The sequence below is a fragment of the Nilaparvata lugens genome, chromosome 14, assembly GCF_014356525.2.
Source record: "Nilaparvata lugens isolate BPH chromosome 14, ASM1435652v1, whole genome shotgun sequence".
In the NCBI taxonomy this organism is placed as follows: domain Eukaryota; kingdom Metazoa; phylum Arthropoda; class Insecta; order Hemiptera; family Delphacidae; genus Nilaparvata; species Nilaparvata lugens.
The window spans coordinates 15,621,411-15,642,027 of NC_052517.1; positions in this window are offsets into that span (position 1 = coordinate 15,621,411).

Genomic DNA, 20,617 nt, shown 5'->3' on the forward strand with positions numbered 1-20,617 from the left:
CTGAGTCATAATTTTGACACAGTCCCACACACATGAACTCGCTCACTCACTTCCATCATCAACAGACGACGAAATAATTATTATCAGCTGTTTTCCCAAGGATGAATAATAATTATATCATTTTAATGTCTTTTAGCGAGTTTTCCCAGGGATGAGACCCAGTGCAATCAAGTCTTTATATTATAAACCTACTATGTTCTGAATTTCGTGAGAATCGTTAGAGCCGTTTTCAAGATCAGGTGAAATACAAACATTTCAACATCTTAACATATAAACAGAAGTTGCTCGTTCAATAGTATAGGATAATGGAGGATGGATTCCGGAAAATTGTTGAAAAGAGTTTAAAGGAATAGGAAGCTAAATGAGAGATGAAAAAGAAGAAGGTGAGGAAGAAGAAGAAGAAGATGGAAAAGAAAAAAGATGAAGAGGTAAAAGAAGAAGAAGTGTTGAAAAGAGCCACGACATTGTAAAGAAATCCAAGTAATAAAAGAGACCTTAGTCATCCTCATGCTATCCATATTTCTTTTTCATGTCTTATACGTGCTGAACAAAAATCATGAATAGCTTCCTCTCTTTTGACACCTGCTTTCTAACACGTTTCTTCATCTACATCATCATCATCATCTTTCTTCTTCTTCTTCTTCTTCTTCTTCTTCTTCTTCTTCTTCTTCTTCTTCTCCTTCTTCTTCTTCTTCTTCTCCTTCTTCTTCTTCTCTTCGACTAGTGGTCAACAGACCTCATTCTTTTCTCATCTATTTTTCTATTATGTTTTTCTTTACGACACCCCTTCACTTCTCTTACTTTACGGAGGTCAAATGTTGACAGTGATTCTCTTGTTCGGTTTCTCCTCCTCCTTCTCTTACTCCTCCTCCTCCTACTCTTCCTTCTTCTACTCTTCCTCCTCCTCCTCCTCTTCCTTCTCTTACTCTTCCTTCTCTTCCTTCTCCTACTCTTTGTCCTCCTCCTCCACCTCCTCTTCCTTCTCCTACTCTTCCTCCTCCTCCTCCTCCTACTCCTCCACCTCTTTATTCTCCTACTCCTTCTCCTTCTCCTCCTCCGCCTCCTCCTCCTCCATCTCATCCTCCTCCTCCTCCTCCTCCACCTCATCCTTCTATTCCTCTTTCTTCTATGTTCCTCCCTCCTTATCCTATTATTTTTCTTGATCTTTACAAATATACGAACTTTTTTCATTGCCTATATTTTGGTTTCCTTCAATCATGCAATGAGTTATAATTTTTTCCTTCTCATTGTTTCGGATGTATTCAATCAATCAAGTTTTATTGAACAAAATATTTACATTTGAGGTCCCACTTAACCCGAAGGTTCTTCAGTAGGTGCCTAGGTGCCTATATAAGTATACATAGTAAATTATAAAATCGTACATTACAAAGAAACAAAATTAACAAATTTGATAAGAGGAAGAGAAAAAAAAATTGTTTTTTTTTTGCATGCTAAGGGAAGTTGGGAAGTAAGGAGAGGACGTAAAGGAAGGTAAACTTATCTAGGAACTAGAATAATAAAATTTAAGAAAAGAAATTAGATAACCTACTCAAGTAGAAGAAAAATTCAAATCAAATCATAAATCATGAAAAATGAGTATTCACTATTTATGAGAACAAAAATTGTTATAAACATACATGGGGAAAAAATTGAGAAATGAAATTTGAATTTCAAGAAATATTTATAAGTGGTTGCTCTAGCTGGCGGCAGTGACTCAATAAAATTAACGTACCAGCAAAATCTCTGCTAGCAGTTTCTTTATATGGGATTATTGTTATTCATTACATAGCTAAGAACATCACTTTTTGAATAATCTCGAATATTCAGAGGCAATTTATTAAATAATTTAGGAAGTATGTAGAGGAGTGATCTTTTTCCATATATATTTCTAAATTTAGGTAACTAATATATAACTGGTGATCTTAAATTGTAAGGAGATGGTGGTTATTTCTTGATATTAATTAACTCTTTCTACATTTATTTATTTATTTTATTTACAATGCAAATGAAATTAATGTTATAACATTGAAAGATGAAATAATAAGGTAGTCCTTGTGCTATTTTTCTTCCAAATTTATAGGTGACAAAGTCCAAGATAAGGTTAGAATTTCACGTGTACAATTTTTATAAAATTTAAGTCCAAAGTAAACATTAAAACTATAAATTTTGAATTTAGATGGATTGAATTAATAAATTAATTCGAAATATTCCACTCAATTACCACTTGTAACGAATAATATTGAGTTATTTAAGAAAATTTGGAACCATTCAAGAAACTCAAACTTATAAACACATATTTTAACATCTTCTGATTCTTCTTCTTTTCCTTCACCTTTTTCTTCTTCTTTTCCTCCATCTTCTTCTTCTTTCTCTTCTTCTTATCCTTCTTCTTCTTCTGCAGAGTCCTTCCTTCTTCTTCTAGCTGTAAGATGACCGTACCCAGGTCAACCCATGTACTTACAATCACCAGGATGACCAGGCACTATCCTTTCTCTTCCACTCAATTTATTTCTTCACTTCTCATTCTTCTTCCTCTTCTTCTTCTTCTTCTTCTTCTTCTTCATCTTCTTCCTTTCTACGGTTCTCCAATATTTTCTTGTCTCTATCATCCATTCCCGTTCCTCTTTGTATAATAGGGTAAAAGGGAATCCGCAACTTGCGCCCAGCGGTCAGAATGTGTTTGGGCACTCACAGATTGTACGTAACAAAGTGAACGTCCGTGACGTCATCACGAGTGATGCCATTTCGCTCTCACTAGCAGCCGATATTACGTTCCCCGTCTAAAATTTAAAATTTAAGGAAGCTTCAAGCAAAACACTATTGTATTATGACAACACATTAGCCAAGTTAATAAGATACTGTAACTTTCAGGATAAGTTATTGGGTCGAATAATCTACCATTTGACGTACAACTGAATTTCGACCTCTCATAAGGTGGTGAAAATATCAATCATTCATTTAAAAACCACGGCTTCAATCAGTCGCCATTTTGGATACAAGTATCACAGAACATTTTTATTCATGTCATCTTTCTCGTTTTGTAAAGGCCTTTAGAATGATGTATCACCCAATGGATATGTACATTTAAAATATTCTAGTTACAACCCCTAAGTCTAAACCCCCTTATGAGGGGTTGAAATTCAGTTGTACGTCAGAAGGTATAGTATTTGACTAATAACTTATCGTTATAGATACAGTATCTATATATATATATTATATATATATATATATAATATATATATATATATATATATTATATATATATATATATATATAAAAGCGAAATGGCACTCACTCTCTGACTGACTCACTCACTCGCAGAACTAAAAATCTACAGGACCAAAAACGTTCAAATATGGTAGGTATGTTTTGTAGAATTTGGAAAAAAAATTCAAAGATACGCCCAAAATCTGCGTTTTCCAGCGTATTTTAGCGTTTTCTCAGCTTTATCGAGAACAATTGAACAGAAATTGTTCAAATTTAGTACAGAAGCTAAGCTAGGGTGTAATAATGTTGTGTTAGAAGAAATTTGAAATTCCTAGCGGAGCCCCCTGGCTAGACGGTAATGGCGAGTGAAGCGAGCTATATACAGCAGTTTCCAACTTATTGAGGTGTTCCCATATACATATGACTTACTCTTTATATCAAACTTATTCATTGAATCAAAATAGTTATAATAATTTTGTGATAATGTATTATTGCAATAACAATAAGTATAGCATTACATGATGAACCAATCATTGATTAAAGTCGATAATGGTTAACAGTAGCTTTATATGTGTCAAATAATAAATACATCAGGCATGACATGCTCAAGCTTCCATCTTATTCTACTATCTCCTTCTTTTTTTTCTTCTTCTTCTTCGTCTTCTCTTTCTTCTTTTTCTTCTTCTTCTTCTTCATCATCATCATCTTCTTCTTGTTCTTTCTGGTAATTAGGTCGATACACGCCAATAATTCAAAATAATTGCCCTGCACTTACCTATTACAATCACCCATAGTAAGTGGTGAACGGTGTAGTGAACAAGTGGACGACGAAGCAGAAGAAAAAGAAGAAGGAGATGGTAGAATAAGATGAAGTGGTTTTATATTTTGATTCTACAGAATGAATATTCTCAGCAAAAAAATGTGGGAAGTGACAGAGTTATCTGTTATCAATCTAAATTATTGGGACAAGATAGCATATCATAGAGAAATATCTATTTATCCTCCATGTCTGAATTTGTGAGAGAAATAGCAAATAATTTGTTTGTTTCCCCTCTCGCAATAATTCTCAATGATTGAAAATCAATGCTGTGCAATGTACAAACATAGAGAAAAAAAATAGCTTAAGAAGATATTCCATGGTGTAGGTCTTGTAAGGATCCATCTTCTTAAAACATCAAACATCGAAAAAAATCACAAAAAGAGTACCAAATGAAGTGGACGATCCCTGAAGGTGCGTACAGACTTTCGCTCTGCTCCGCAATCGAACGTGACTCGAGCAGATCGATTGGTGAACGACAGGGAGCAAGAGTCAAATTTATTTCTCAAAAAACATACAGATTTATAATAATATAGTATTATAACATCTAAAAATAATTCAAGAAAATTACTATTAGATATATAAAATGATCCCAAAACTGCAGTATTTTTTATGTCCATCTATGTTTGGAGTAGCCTACAAGGTAAAACCTGTGCGTAGACCTAGTTGCAGTAATATATTTATTCAATATAAACTAAGAAATTAAACCAAAATAAGAACAAAGATTAGTGGAATTTTCACAAAATATAAGAGTGGAACGCGAGAAGAGCTAACATCTCCCGGAGCGTGTTGGAGGCGCGTATATCTGTACGCACCTTAATAGCGTCAGTCATAACTCTCAATAGAATTATTTTTAAATGAAATCTCCAACATCACCTGTTATCTGCCAACCTCCCGATAACAAATAGCTCGACAACAAGCTGATAAACTTAACAAGTTCAGGTTTAGTGGAGAATATAATATTTCTCTTCCATTTTTTCAACTTCTCAAATAAAATAGTATAAAACTATTATTTAACGAAAATCCTAAATAAATGCTGCAAATCACCCCGAAGACTTCTGCTACTGCAGACATTGACAACAGGGTTAACAGCTAGATGGAAATTTGATGAGAACTACTATCCAAAAATTAGTTGCCAGCCCGGGAATCGAACCCGGTATCTCCCAATCGCCAGTCAGGAATGCTTACCCTTACACCAAACTGACAATCTCTGGATAGCAGCGCTCATTTTATATACGAAGCCATAGCATTTAACTATTATCCAAAGACTGGCAATTGGGAGGTACCGGGTTCGATTCCCGTGCTGGCAACTAATTTTTGGATAGTAGTTCTCATCGAGTTTCCATCTAGCTGTTAACCCTGTTGTCAATGTCTGCAGTAGCAGAAGTCTTCGGGGTGATTTGCAGCATTTATTTAGGATTTTCGTTAAATAATAGTTATATATTAATTAGCATTTGAAAAAATGCATTCTCTATTTAATTCCATCTATAAAATAGTATAATCTGAACAATCTAATTCACCCCATATTCCTTCCTAATACACTGGCAATATGACAATAACACCGGACAATGAGATCAACAACCCTGGAATTGAATGCTGATAAGGGATTATGACGAGTTTCCCGTTCCTCTCGGCAGTATCTTATAACTCGTGCCGGGTGTGTCACGTGTCGTGCTGCCGTGTCGTGTGTTGCCGTATGTTATGCTGTAAATCCACATTTGCCGAATAGCCAATAGATACAGTTGGCCGATAGAAACGGGTACGCGTATCATGCAACTCATTATTAACAGCAGTGAGTACAAAAATAACATTTTCGCCACACTGCACAGAAAGCAGCTGTTTTCCAGTCCCTAGGTAGATCTGAAAGACATTGTTTGCAGACGACTCTCGTCTGACGTCAGAACAGGCCTAGGCCGGAAAGAGTACCCTTTCCAGCCGCTAACATGGATCTAACAAAGGTATCAAAAAACAGCTGATCAAAGAACTTTTCATTATTTGTGTTCATTATTCAATAATTAAAACATTTATAATAATATCATCTTATTGTCATTTGAAAGAATAAAAAAGTATAAACTCAACCCTCCCACATAATTGAACATCATCTTTTAGGTTATTTAGACAAATCAGAATAAAAAATAAAAATACTTGGACAATTTCCTGATATTCAGATTACCTCAGATTTGCTAGAGCTATCACCTTCCACTTATGCTTTCGGAAGTGTTTAGTAAACAACTATTCTCATTTATATATATTGTTTTATTTTAGTGTGTGGCGAAAAATAGCGTTCTCACCATGGGCAAAAATGTTTTTCCGGCTCTCAATCTTTTCAAGTCCTCGGCCTACCGCCTCGGACTTGAAGACCGATTTCGAGCCGGAAAAATCACATTTTCTGCTCTAGGTGCGAAATATAATATTTATTATTGTCATTGCCAGATTCAAAATATACTTCCCCGACCTAATATATTTTATTCATCTCCTAATATATTTTTATCCATCATCATCCTAAATACTATCAAATTTCATAATTAGATTTTCCAATATTTTAAAAATAAATTTAATCCTAATAAAATAACCTTCTTTATCAAGTTTATAAGATATTATTTTTGATGAAAATAGAATCTTTTTGTGTAGTTTCGAGAAGTTGATATTGTGGTAATTATTCATATTAAATGAAAAAGACTAACTTAAGAAATTGTCAAAAACACAGATTTATTGTTACTTAGAAAGACCGGTTTCGGTTATTACACCATTATCAATCTCTGATAAACTGATTGTTTTTTCTAAGTATCAATAAATCTGTGGTTTTTTGACAATTTCTTAGTCTTTTTCATTTAAAATAAAATCTATTCACAGGCCCATTTATAGAGATAAATCCAATACATATTTCGCCTAAAACAGGGACATAGATATAAATCCGTTACAGTCTGTACCAGCGTCACATAGCTTCACCAAAAACAACTACTAGGACTATCGGCTTCAGGGTACAGTGAAATTTGGCATGAATATCCTCTTATGCCATCTTTTCTCTATGGTACAAATGAGTGGATTGATGAATGAAAAAATAAAAAAAATGAATGTATGAATGAATAAATAGATAGTGCAATGATCAATAGATAGATGATGAATAAATAAATAGAGCATGATTAAAAAATTAATAGATAAATTAATATACAAATGACGTATAATGAATAGGCTTATTAGAATAAAATTGATTAAATAAGTAAATAGATTTATAACTAGTAGTTCTGTGAGCAGTAGACCTCGCAGTCAGTGAGTTACATTGACCTGTTGTTATGTTTTCTCAAAAATTAATAAATAATTTATCAATTTAGAAAATGTCTAGAAAAAAACCTAAATAAACATAGAGCTTTCTGTCCTATATCGTACCGTGACGTGTCGTCCCGGAATGTGAGTGTGAGCGCTGTTATCAGGTCTGGCTGCAACTGTCTACAACGTTGATGGATAGATACAATTTTCAAGATGACCGATGTTTTTGAACGGGTAGTATTATAGTCAACTGTCTACTAACGTTGATGGAAAGATACATTTTCAAGATGTTCGATGTTTTTGAACGGGTAGTATTATAGTCCACTAGACAGCTGATTTATGAGGAATAATATTCTATACTCTGATTTTTACGGTAATGTTGGCGTATGAAGGAGGCTCCTTTTTCCTGTTATATTATCCTTAAAATGCAAAATTTCCAAAAACCTTGTATATAAGTCGACGCGCAATTTAAAAAGGAACATAGCTGTTAAATTTCATGAAAATCTATTACCGCGTTTCGCCGTAAATGCGCAACATAAAAATGTATAGACAATTAAACATTTGAACATTTAAACGTTTAAGCATTCAAACATTTAAACATTAAGAGAAATGCCAAACCGTCGACTTGAATCTTAGACCTCACTTCGCTCGGTCAAATATATGATCGAAAAATAAATAGGTGGGTTGTTGAAGAAAAAAAAACTATGATTCCTGGCGAATTTTCAAACGTAATTCCTAGTTCATGAACTCGTTTCGGAAATAACGAATCTAATTGGTCACCTGGCTGGAAATGGGAAAGCACCATGTAGCCTCCAATTAGAAAATGTTTCGGAGACTGGTCAAGAGCTGATCAATTAGTATGAAAAATTAATCGTAATTAAAACAGAAAGCAGACATGCAGCCAAGGTCAATTATCTCCATTCCACACATGAAAATTCATTAACTTCATCATTCTACTAGAAAATTCACGCGCTGATTCATTCTTGCATCGTTATTTTTTCGTTCTTGATCTTTTTTTAGTGCAACTTTTTAAGTCATGATTGTCTCTTGATAATATCCTTCATTTCTCCTTTTCATCTTCTTCTCTTTCTTCTTCTTCTTTTCCTTTTCTTCGTTTTCTCGTTCTCCTTCTTCATTTCTTTCTTACCTTCTTTATCACCTTTTTTTCAGCTTCTTCATCTACTCCTTCTTCTTCTCCCTCTTCTTCTTCTCCTTCCTCCTAGTTTTCCTGTTCTTCTTCTTCTCTCTCTCATTTTTCATTTTCTTCTTCTCCTTCCTCTTCTTCTTCTTCTTCATCTTCTACTTTTTCAAATTCTTCTTATTCAACTTGAATTTTCTTCTCATCAATTATCTTAATTTCATTTCTCAAACCTTAATCTTATCTCTCTCAAATGTTCCTCATGATGGAGAACTATAAGTAGAGGAAGAAGATCAAAAAATGAACTAATTATTTAGTTTATTAGTTTGGAACTTCTTCAAATATTATTGAAGTTCATATTCTTAGGTGAAGGAGTAACAGGTGGAAAACAAGAAGGAGAAGAATAAGAATAAGAAGAAGAAGAAAGAGCGGAAGAAGAGGGAGAGGGAGAAGAAGAAAGAAGAAAATATAACCCAGAGGTTGAGCCAGGTGGTGAGATACATTGGAAGGTGTATAAGAATGTGTCTAGTCATTTTCAGTCGTGCTACCGTAGGTGGAATATTAAGAGGGAGAAAGAGAGGGGAAAGAAGAAGAAGAAGAAGAATAGAAGAAAGAAGAAGGAGAATTGAATGAATATGGGAGACGATGAAATGTAGGTGTCATTTTTGGTCGTGCTACTGTGAGCGATGATGTGTTACAATCATAGAAAGGGTCATGGAGTGGTGAAAGATGAAGATAAGAGGAGACAGAAGGAAGGGTAGTAGATGGAGAAGAGGAAGAGGGAGAAGGAGAAGAAGAAGAAGAAGAAGAAGAAGAAGAAGAAGAAGAAGAAGAAGAAGAGAAGAAGAAGAAGAAGAAGAAGAAGAAGAAGAAGAAGAAGAAGGAGAAGAAGTAGAAGATGAGTAAGAAGAGGGAGAAAAAAAAGAAGAAGGAAAAAAATAAAAAGAAGTAGAAGAAAAAGATTAAGAAGTAAGGAGTAGATGAAGAAGTAGGAAGTAGATGAAAAAGAAGGAGATGAAGTAGATAAGAGAGAAGATGAGGGAGAAGACGAAGGAGAAAAATAAAAAAAAGAAGAAAAGGAGAGGAAGAATGGAGAGGAAGAAGAAGATGGAGAAGATGTAAAAGTTGAAAAAAAAGAAGAAGAAGAAGACGACGACGAAGAAGAAGAAGAAGAAGAAGAAGAGGGAGTAGAAGAGGAAGAATGGGAAAAATGATTGGAGAAAATGAAATGTGAAAGATATCCTTTTTATTTGTGCTACTGTACAGTAGGTGATGTGTGGAGAGGAAGAAGGAAGAAATATATAGAAGGATATGAGGATTAGAAAAGGTAGAGAAGAAGGAGGAGCAGAAGAAGGAGATGGGAAGAATATGACAGGTGTGTTATTCGTATGATGACTCTCAACTAGTGTTGGCATCTGGAGTATGTCTATGTCTGGAGATTTATTTATTGTCAAAGAACTTCTGCTGCTTTGAAATATTCTCTCAACAATGTACTCTGAATTTGTTCACACCATTTTATGTTGGGATGGCGTAGGTTTACGAGGTGCAGTAGGAGGAGGAAGAGGTGGATGTGGAGGAGAAGGTAGAGGAAGTAGAGGATGAAGAGGAAACGGTGAAGCAGAAGGTGAGGGAGGAGGAGGAGGAGGAATCGGAGGTGGTTGGGGTGGTGAAGGAGAATGAGGTGGATGTGGAGGATGAGGACGAGGTGGTGAAAGGGAAAGGAGTAGTTGTAAGATGTGGAGGAGGAGGAGAAGGAGGGAATTGAGAAAGTGGATGAACTTAACAATAAAAAAAACTTATTATTTCATTCCTTTCTAATAAATTTTCATTTTTCCCTTTTTTTATTTATTCTGTATCAAAATCTGATGTATATTTCTTATTTTATTTTTCCATTTTGCATTAGTTCTCTTTCATTTTTTACTTAAAATCTTTGAAGTGTGATATTTATTTTGTTTAAGTTTATGTATCTTTTGTAACTCATTTTTTTTCCTGTAACTGGGCACCTGCCGAAAAACATTTGGGTTTGGCAGGACCCTCAACTGTTTGTATTGTGAATGAAAAATTTTTGATTTGATTTGAAACAATATCGAGAGCAAAGTAAAACTTGAATCAGCAACGAATAGAAAAGAGGAAAAGACGGGAGAATATTCATCTATTTTTATGTTTCCAATTTTATGGAAAAAATTTGAATTTGTTTCTCGAATTCGACGAAAATTGACAATGTGAGTGGAAATAGGAAGGATAGGAAAATTGTAGGTATATAAATTGGAAATTGAAATTCTGGAAAATTTTAGAATTTACTATTCCAAAAAATATATTACATTACAATGTATAACTGAAAATATTGGAAAAATATTGTTTTAAACAACCCCCTGAGTTACTACAGTATGGGGTCGTTCATGTTTCCATATGCATTTCTCATTCTCTTGATTAGTATGGTTACAATGTTAAACAAATATAAGAATTAAACAAAAAAAATCTGGTGTGGCGCACTCACACAACTTTCCTTGCCGTTATGAATATTGATCACCTGAAGCTAGTGTTCCCGCGCATCTCAAGTCTACTATTCAAAGATTTGAGCCAGCTGGTGACAGGACAATAACGCTGGAGACACACATGAGGTCTGCTATCTCTTCATAGTGAATGATTTAATAGAATCAACAATAATTTGCAATTGAATAATCACATTTTCTTGAATTTAAAGCTTATTTTCAATTTTAGGTGAAAATGTTACTGAACATTAATTGTAGAGATTTTCATGCTCAATCTACTCCACTTGATTTTTTTCGTTTCAATTGTATCTGAAGCCTGGTAATTGGGAATCTATCTGCATTGATGGGGCGAAGCTCCTGAAATTTCTACAGATATGGGACTTGTGGCAGTTGATAGAGCTTAACGATGACTATTTTAGGTATGGATTTGATCAAAATCGTTGGAGCCGTTTTCGAGAAAATTGCAAAAAACCCTGTTTTTGACAACATTTTCGCCATTTTAGCCGCCATTTTGAATTGCATCAGATCGAAATTGTTCGTGTCGGATACTTATATCGTAAGGACCTTAAGTTCCAGATTTCAAGTCATTCCGTTAATTGGGAGATGAGATATCGTGTACACAGACGCACATACACTCATACACACACACACACACCACACACACACACACACACACACACACACACACACACACACACACACACACACACATACAGACCAATACCCAAAAAACACTTTTTTGAACTCAGGGGACCTTGAAACGTATAGAAATTTAGAAATTGGGGTACCTTAATTTTTTTCGGAAAGCAATACTTTCCTTACCTATGGTAATAGGGCAAGGAAAGTAATAAAACAGCAGAGCTCCGCATGAATGGAAACGTAAATATAAACTATAAATATAATGCCTTCAATATGAATAGTGAATATGATCAGATCCAGTACTAGAAACTATCAAGTCAAATTGATAGTCAATTTATGATAGCAAGAGTATTTATTGTTTATTGTTTTTGAAGAGACGGATTCAAGGATCCAAAGTTTCAAAGAACTCCACACGTCAACCGAAGCTTATTTTGTTCCCAAGTAGTATGTTAGTTGGGCAAGCCAATACCTGTGTAATTTACAAGAACCATTAGTTTTCCCTATACTAACATCCCATTCATCACCCGGTTGCTTGTTGCAATCCAGTGTGATGTGGTTGGCAGTCTCTTCAGACTGATTAGTCTTCGTGACCTACGTGAGTTCCACTCCTGGTCTTCTTTGTGGGTCCTTCCGCTGAGAGAGGGGACGCCAAACTGCCTCTAGGGCGCCCGGCGCCCGGCCACCCTCGACTCAACCTCTTGACCCACATTTGTGCCTGGAGCTTCACCCATCTCTGGTCTCTTGGGTTTTTCTTTTTGCCCTTCCGAAAATCATGTGGGTTTGAAGGTAAGGCAACTTCTGGAGTTCCCTTGAGGTCCATTTCAGTCGCCTCCTATGACAAGCAGGGATGCTGTGGGTGAATTATAGTTTTCAACACATTCTTGAGTACGATGATCGACTCAAAGCCCCCCCAACCCACAGGGGGCTAGCAAGAGTAAGGGCTAACAAATAAATAGAGGACTTGACACACAATCTGTTTTTCCATTCTCAAGACATAATCCATGAATAGTAAGTTAGGGCTAGGCCTGGTTTTTCATTCCCAATCATCTATCATTATATAAACATTGATGATTGACAGAAAATATTTTTATAAATAGAGGAGGGCTAGTAGGGGGAATAAATGAAAACCTGGATGAGGAATTGAAAAAAAAGGAATAATTACAATTATAATTCATATGAATTTGATCGGGATAGAACAACAGGCATAGCCCAAAACTATTATGTTCCCAAATTTTGATAAATAATCAAATGTCCGAAAAAATAGGTTATGTTCTTACTGAGGAAATTTAAAGTTCAAAGTTCTGTCCAAGAATATATATTAGCTAGAAATTTTGAATTTAGAATGATTAAAATACAATATTATAGTAGAATTTTGCACTTAATATCACCGCACTTTGAATAAATTAAGTTATTTCAGAAAATTTTGAAGCCAAAAATATACACACAACTATAATGGGAAGTTCTGTTATAATAGATCATTATTGAGAAATTGGAGGAACAAGGGTAGAGTTGGATTTGAATTCATGATAGCATTACCATGGGATAAAAGTTGAGGATTTGACGAGGAAGAATGAGAAGAAACTAATGTCAGAAAAGTTAGGAGACACAATATAATACGTACACAAGAGAAAAAGATAAGGAATAGGAAAAGAATAACAAACGAAAAGGTGTCGGCAAACAGCCCTAGGTTTAACAACAACTCCACGATGTGATTATTCACTTCAAGTTTCTCTCTTTCTATTTTGTAAAGTGATTAATAGTATTGAAATAGAATAGAACAAGGATAGGATGAATAAAGAACAGGAAGAGAACAAGAAGAGCGAAAGGGAAACCATGAAGGATAGTAAGTGGAAAAATAGTCCCAAACTTTGAAAGGAGTAGCAGATAGTCTATAAGCTGAGTTCACGATTCCATTCAGGGCTTCTGTCTTTAAAATGTGGCTACAGCTACTTTTTAATAAGCATATCACGACTCAAGAAGCTTTTCCGTCTCTTCACCTTCTATCTACTTCTTCTTCTTCTTCTTTTTCTTCTTCTCTTCTTCTTCTTCTTCTTCTTCTTCTTCTTCTTCTCCGACGACTCTTATTCTCCTTCTTCAACCACTCTTAGTCATCTTTGTCTATATTGTAGTAACCTTAAACACTGCTATTGTCTTCATTGAGTGTAATATTTTTGTAGAATCTTGTCTGTAGTGAAATTTACGTTTTACTGTCAGTGGAACGCATTGGTTTTCCGTTTCCACCGCCTTAAGATGGCCGTTATTTAAGTTATCCAGGTTTATGTGATATCTATTATAAATTATTGTTGTTTCTGTTTTTAATGATGGATTCTATCTGGAATATATTGTTGTTTTAGGAGTAATTTTGAGTTTCTTTTCTAGTTTTAAAATTTTCAATTATTAATACAGTTATCAGTGATGATTTAGTGATTTTTCTTATTTAATTTGGTTCTTAACTTTTCTAAAACATTGTGATTACCTAGTTAATAAATATTTTGGACTCAAAATTGGAGAAAAGTCGCAAAGTGTAAACATAACCCATTTTTGAACAATTTCTATCTAAATTTGGGAAAGGAACAGTTTTGGGCTTTAAGCCTGTTGTTCCTCTCCCAATTATTCATAGTTGAGAATGATATTATATCTATCAATGTATAAATAAATATATTATTACATACGTCAAAAAATTTTTCTTATTTATTTTCCATTTTTCATAATTGATGATAACTGTGTTACATTATATTTCTTCATAGAATACAAACAATTTGGCAGCGATGTGGATTTATCACAATATTGTATACAAATACTTGACATGAGGAAAGGCACAACAGGCTTAAAAAGGATAGAGCTATCTGCTTTGTCCAATGACAGACAAGGAGAGCAAACTAATTTTTTTCAGGTGCTGACTTTATAATATGAGCCTCTCTGTGGGTTTGAGATCTCTTATTGCACATGGAAGTCTCATGTAATGTTATCCAACTCTCTGTTCAAATGTTTAAAGTATATTTTGCTGATTTAATAAATTGTATGGATTAAACTCAACCTATTCAGGTGAATAGAGGTAAAACAACTTAATTCCGTAGATAATAAGAAAGAAATTAAATTTTTAGGTCTATACCTTGAAAACACACTTAGTTGGTCCGTTCACATTCAAAAAATATGTAAAAAATTAAGCTCAGGAATTTTCGCGCTGAGACGACTAGCAAAAATTTCCAACTTAGAAACGTTAAAAGCAGTGTACTTTGCAATGATCCACTCCTACATTTCATATGGAATTGAAATATATGGAGGCACAAGCATCTCAAACTTAAATAAATACTCCTATTACAAAAAGAATCAATAAGAATAATTCTAAATCTTGATAGAGAGCAATCATGCAAGCCATTCTTCAGTAAGTTAAAGTTCATGACGGTGTACAGCCTGTACATTTATAGGACAATATTATATATAAAAACTAACGAATCTAGATTCCCACGGCAAGTAGATATACATAATTACAACACACGAAATAAAAATAATTTTACAAAAAATAAACACAATAAGGAAAAATATAAACAAAGTCCAACGTACATGGGAATAAAATTTATTGGTTGTCTCCCAGGTTGCATAAGACATGAACCTGATAGATCAAAATTTAAGGAATTGCTGAGAGCATATTTGATGGATTTAGCATGCTACAGTATAAACGAGTTTACTGTAAAAAAAATGAATTCTATACAGTCACTAATTTCTCTTTAGCTTTAAGTTAGTTTTTAGTTTTTGACTTTTTCATGTACATTTTCATGTATGTTTTGGAAAGAAAGAAATACAACACACCTATATACTCTCTATACTATTGATATTGAAACTGTATTCAATCTTCATTTAGTGAATTTTCTTTTTTCAATGTATAATATTATTCAGTTCATACATTGTCGCTCTTCGTATCATTCATTCTTCAGTTTATTAAATAATTAATCGGCTATTTTATTGTTAGTTTTATGTTTTGTTGTAAATATCCATATTAAATGGAAACGTCTTGATATTGTCAAAACCACCGATTTATTCGAACAATTCAAGACACTAATTTCGGTTGTTACGCCATCATCAATCTTCAGTAAACCTACAGTTTCTGGGTTCACTAATCACAATCTCAGAATCTCTAGAGTTCACAAGAAAACGATAACGGTGTAGCAGCAGATACTAGTAGCTCAAATTGTTTTAATCAATCAATCATTCAGAATTATACAACTTACAGAAAAGTACCACAGGCTAACTTACGCCCAAAACGGTTCCAATTCTAATTCATACAACAGTCCAAGTGTAGCTAGGTTATGTGTCACTTCAAAATCCTTTTATTACACACTCAATTCACAATCCATACACACAAAAATAAAAACTGAAAAAATATTTCTCAATTGCATTAAATTAATTACACATAATTCGAAAATTCCAAACGTTGAATAAACTATAAAATTTTGGGACCGAAAAGACAAACACACTATTTAGAACTTATCAACAAACGGTTTCAATAATATGATGTTGTTTCCAATCAATATTGTTAGTTTTTATGGATAAGTGGATAAGTCAACATAAATATATTGTGAACCACACGAGGAACTGTCCCCTTATCTTGAGAAAATAAAGAGATATGAATTGGATATCATCTTTCTCATCAATCTGTTGCTTATATCCACCCAATTTATTTATTCACATTTCATTATTCACAAATCGAATAGATGATCAGGAAACGACCAACAGGCCCAAACCCAAAACTGTTCCTTTTCTAAATGCTGATAGAAGTAAGCCAATGTCTAAAAAGTAGGCTAATTAGCTTCACTTTGATCCAAATTTGGAGTCCAAAAATATTCAAACCAAAATTTAGAATTTTGTCAGAAACGTGAAGTCGTCGGTCCTGGCTGTCTGAAAAGAAGTCATTAAATCATTCTAGTGGTCCTGAAGTACATCAGGTGTGACCTGAAAACTCTGACGTTAGTTAGACATGGTCACTCAATATCTATTTATTTCTCATGTGAGACTCACTAAAACCAAAAATTTCAAAACTCTGTATCATGCAACGTGTATCGTATGAGAATCCTCTATGCAGTTCACACAAATTTCGTTATCTGGTCCGTATCAAATGAGCTTCCTCTCCGTAGTTCACTCAAATTCCGTACTCTGGTTTCTCGACAAGAGGTAGCGAAGTAATGCATCACCACCTATGAACCAGTTTCTGACAGATAAAAAATAGAATAAAACCTCTCTACTTGAACCTACGGTCAAAAGATCAACTTGTTCTTGCTCTATTCACTCTCTCCCTCTCGGGGAAATTATTCTCTTTCTACCGGTTCTCTCTCTATCTGCTATCTTTTATCAGTTTATCAGTTTATCAGTTTTATCAGTTTCATCCCCATTTCCCCCGTCATGTGTCGTTCTGAGGTCGGTTCACGATTGGTCTGCTGCTTCCATGATGCCTCTTACTGACACGTCAGCTCGCTCGCCCTCAAGTAGGTATGATTATTTCAATAATAGTAATAATGACGCAGGTATGTTTCTAGCAAATAAGCTCCACTCTTTCAAAAAACTTTTCAAGGCTGCTCACCTTAACGTACAATCCCTCAGTTGCCACATTGATGAACTCAGAGCAATCTTCCGTTTTCAGGACTTCAATATAATCGGAATTTCCGAATCATTTTTGAAGCCTAGTATTTCATCAAATTTTGTTGCATTGCCTGGATACAATCTTTTCCGGAATGATAGATTAAATAAAGCTTGTGGGGGTGTAGCAATTTATGTGAAAGATGGTATCAAAACAAAAGTTTTAATCACATCTAAACAAGAGTATTGTTCCAGACCAGAGTTTATGCTACTTGAATTATCCTTATCTAGTAATGATAAATTACTCGTTGGTATCTGTTATCGCCCACCAAAAATAGGTCATTTCACAGATTTCGAAAATGCCTTGCTTTCTCTTATGCCTTGTTATAACCGTATACTAGTTATGGGGGATATGAACACCGACTTGAACATGACGAATCGTAACTTTGACTACTTTCAACTGACTACAATTTTCCAATGCCTAAACATGACTATTTTACCCTGATCCAACTCATCATACTAATGAATCAGACACACTCATTGACCTTCTCATTGTTAGTGATCCAATGAGGTTGTTCAAGCAGGCCAAATCTCAGTCCCAGCTATTTCTAGACATGATTTGATCTACTGTGTACTTTCCATAAGATACCAAGCCAGAACAGAAAATTATCACTTATAGAGACTTCAAAAACTTTGATGAAGCCGCCTTCCTGACTGATGTGGCTCAGACTCCATGGCATCAAATTGAAGCATTACCCTCAGTGATGACATGGTCAAGACTTTCGAAAATTGGACTTTGACTTGTATGACAAACATGCACCTTATGTGACAAGGAGGATTAATAGAAAACGACGAGTACCGTGGATGACTGAAGACATACTTAAGATGATGGGACGTAGAGACAAAGCACATAGAAAATTTAAAAAGACATTTGACTTGGACAGTTTGATAGAGTACAGGAGCCTAGAAATAGGGTTAAACAGGAATTACGGAACTCAAAGATTAGGTACTTGAATTCGTTTATGACAAACAATAGACAAGACTCTAAATCACTTTGGCAGGGTATAAAAGAATCGGGCTTGGCAAACAGAATCGAATCCACAAATTGACTTACCATTGAATAATATAAATGACCATTTCGTTTCACACTCTAACCAACGCGACGAAGTTGTCATTGCTAATCATATAGATGATCTTGAAGAGCAGGTTACAAACTTAGATTTACCAATCACTGATCAATTTCATTTCCATCCAATCTCAGAAGAAGACACTTTCAGAGCAATTCAACGTATTCATAGTAATGCTACGGGTGTAGACAAAATTCCTATTAAATTTATCAAGAAGATGTTATTTGCTGTTTTACCAACCATTACATACATTTTCAACAAGTCACTTGAAGAAGGCATTTTCCCTGAAAACTGGAAGTTTGCTCTGGTTCGCCCTCTAAATAAAGTTCCATCACCCAATAAAGTTGAGGATTTTAGACCAATCAGTATTTTACCTGCATTGTCCAAAGTGCTAGAAAGACTCATTCATGCTCAAGTTGTAAAATTTCTAGACAACAATAGTAAGCTTCATAACTTTCAATCAGGCTTTAGAAAATTCCATTCAACTGAGACAGCTCTGCTTCGTGTCACTGATGATATAAGGTTAGCTATGGACCAAAGAAAATGCACCATCCTCACCCTATTTGATTTTTCTAAAGCATTCGATACTGTTGATCATACAGTCCTTCTGAATAAGTTGGCTATTCTTGGTTTCAGTCGCAACTCGTTAGTTTGGTTTAAATCCTATCTATTAGGTAGGAAACAATGTGTATCTGTCGGTGACAAAAAGTCAACTTGGAAAAACGTTATGCATGGAGTACCACAAGGTTCAATTTTAGGCCCTCTCCTCTTCACTTTGTATGCTAATGACCTTTCTTCCATTATCAAATTCTCCAGTTTCCATACTTATGCAGACGACCTTCAAATCTATTTAAGCTGTCCCATAACAAAAATTAATGAAACAGTTGGAATAATGAATCAGGATATCAATTCGATAGTGGAATGGACAAAGAAAAATGGCCTTAAGCTTAATCCCATCAAAACACAACCCATTATAATTGGATATTCTCGTCTTATAAACAATATTGACCTTGAATCGATTCACAAAATTAGTGTAGATGGTAATGACATTCCTTACTGTAGCTCAGTTAAAAATTTAGGCATTATTATGAATAATACTCTTGACTGGTCAGAACAAGTGAACAAAACTTGTAAAAAGGTATTCTCAGCCATGCATGCATTGAAGAAAATGCACGATATCCTCCCTAGAAACATTAAATTATTATTGGTTCAATCTCTCATCTTCCCACATTTAATGTATTGTAATTCTGTTCTTAACGATATGCAAGTCACTCTGAATGATAAACTACAGCGTTGCCAAAATTATTGTCTACGTTTCGTCTACTCTCTCCAACGCCATGATCATATCACCCCAGCCCACATTGCTAGTTCAACATTGAAGCTTCCCGATCAGAGGCTTTTTCGAATAGTCAAGCTTGTTAGAGATATCTTGAAATACGGTAATCCGAACTATTTTAAAGATGATTTCAAATTTGTCTCTGAAGGTAGGAGGATAGATGCTTCACATACTAGAACCGGAGAAAGTACTTTAAGGATACCCAATCATCGAACTACTATTTTCACAAAATCCTTCTTAGTCAGTGCCTGTCGTGCATGGAATGCACTTCCTGTTTCTATCAGGTCCATCGAGAGCCGAGCGAGCTTCATCCTGACTTTAAAAAAACATCTTTTGGAAGAAATGACTGAAACTGTCCGGCCCTAGAACGATCACATGACAACCATCCCCCACCCATCCCACAAATACAAACCTTTAAACCTGTTATAGAACGAATTGTATATATATATATATATATTATATAAGCTCATGTTATTTCACTTATCCACTGCATACTGCTGTATATTACTGAAAGTTGATTACCCTGATCTACTTTCAGCCTACTTCATTTTATTAGTCAATTATTTGATCTTATCTACCTATATAATTATTTTACTTTATAAATTTTCTGTTTTTTTTTCTCTTAAAAATTCATATTGATTAAAACTTTTACAATATTTCCATTAATAAATAAATCCTTAGTTTAAATAATGAAATTAACGTTCTGGTAGAGAGTTAGTGGGGAGGATATTTTTAATATTCTTTCCGAAGAATGGACATTGATATGTCCAAAGCTCCGCCAATTTATGTAGATGCATAACAATATAATTATTATCTATAGTTATTATATTACAAATTGCGTTTTCATATCATATACAGTTCAATAATTATTTTCTTAGTCTATATCATGTAAATTCATCTATAATTTTGCTGTATTGTAAGCTATTGTATATAAGTGTATAAGACAGTATATATTGTAATCTACATAAATAAAGTACTCAATCAATCAATCAATCAATCTTTGGTCAGCTGTATTTCAATGTC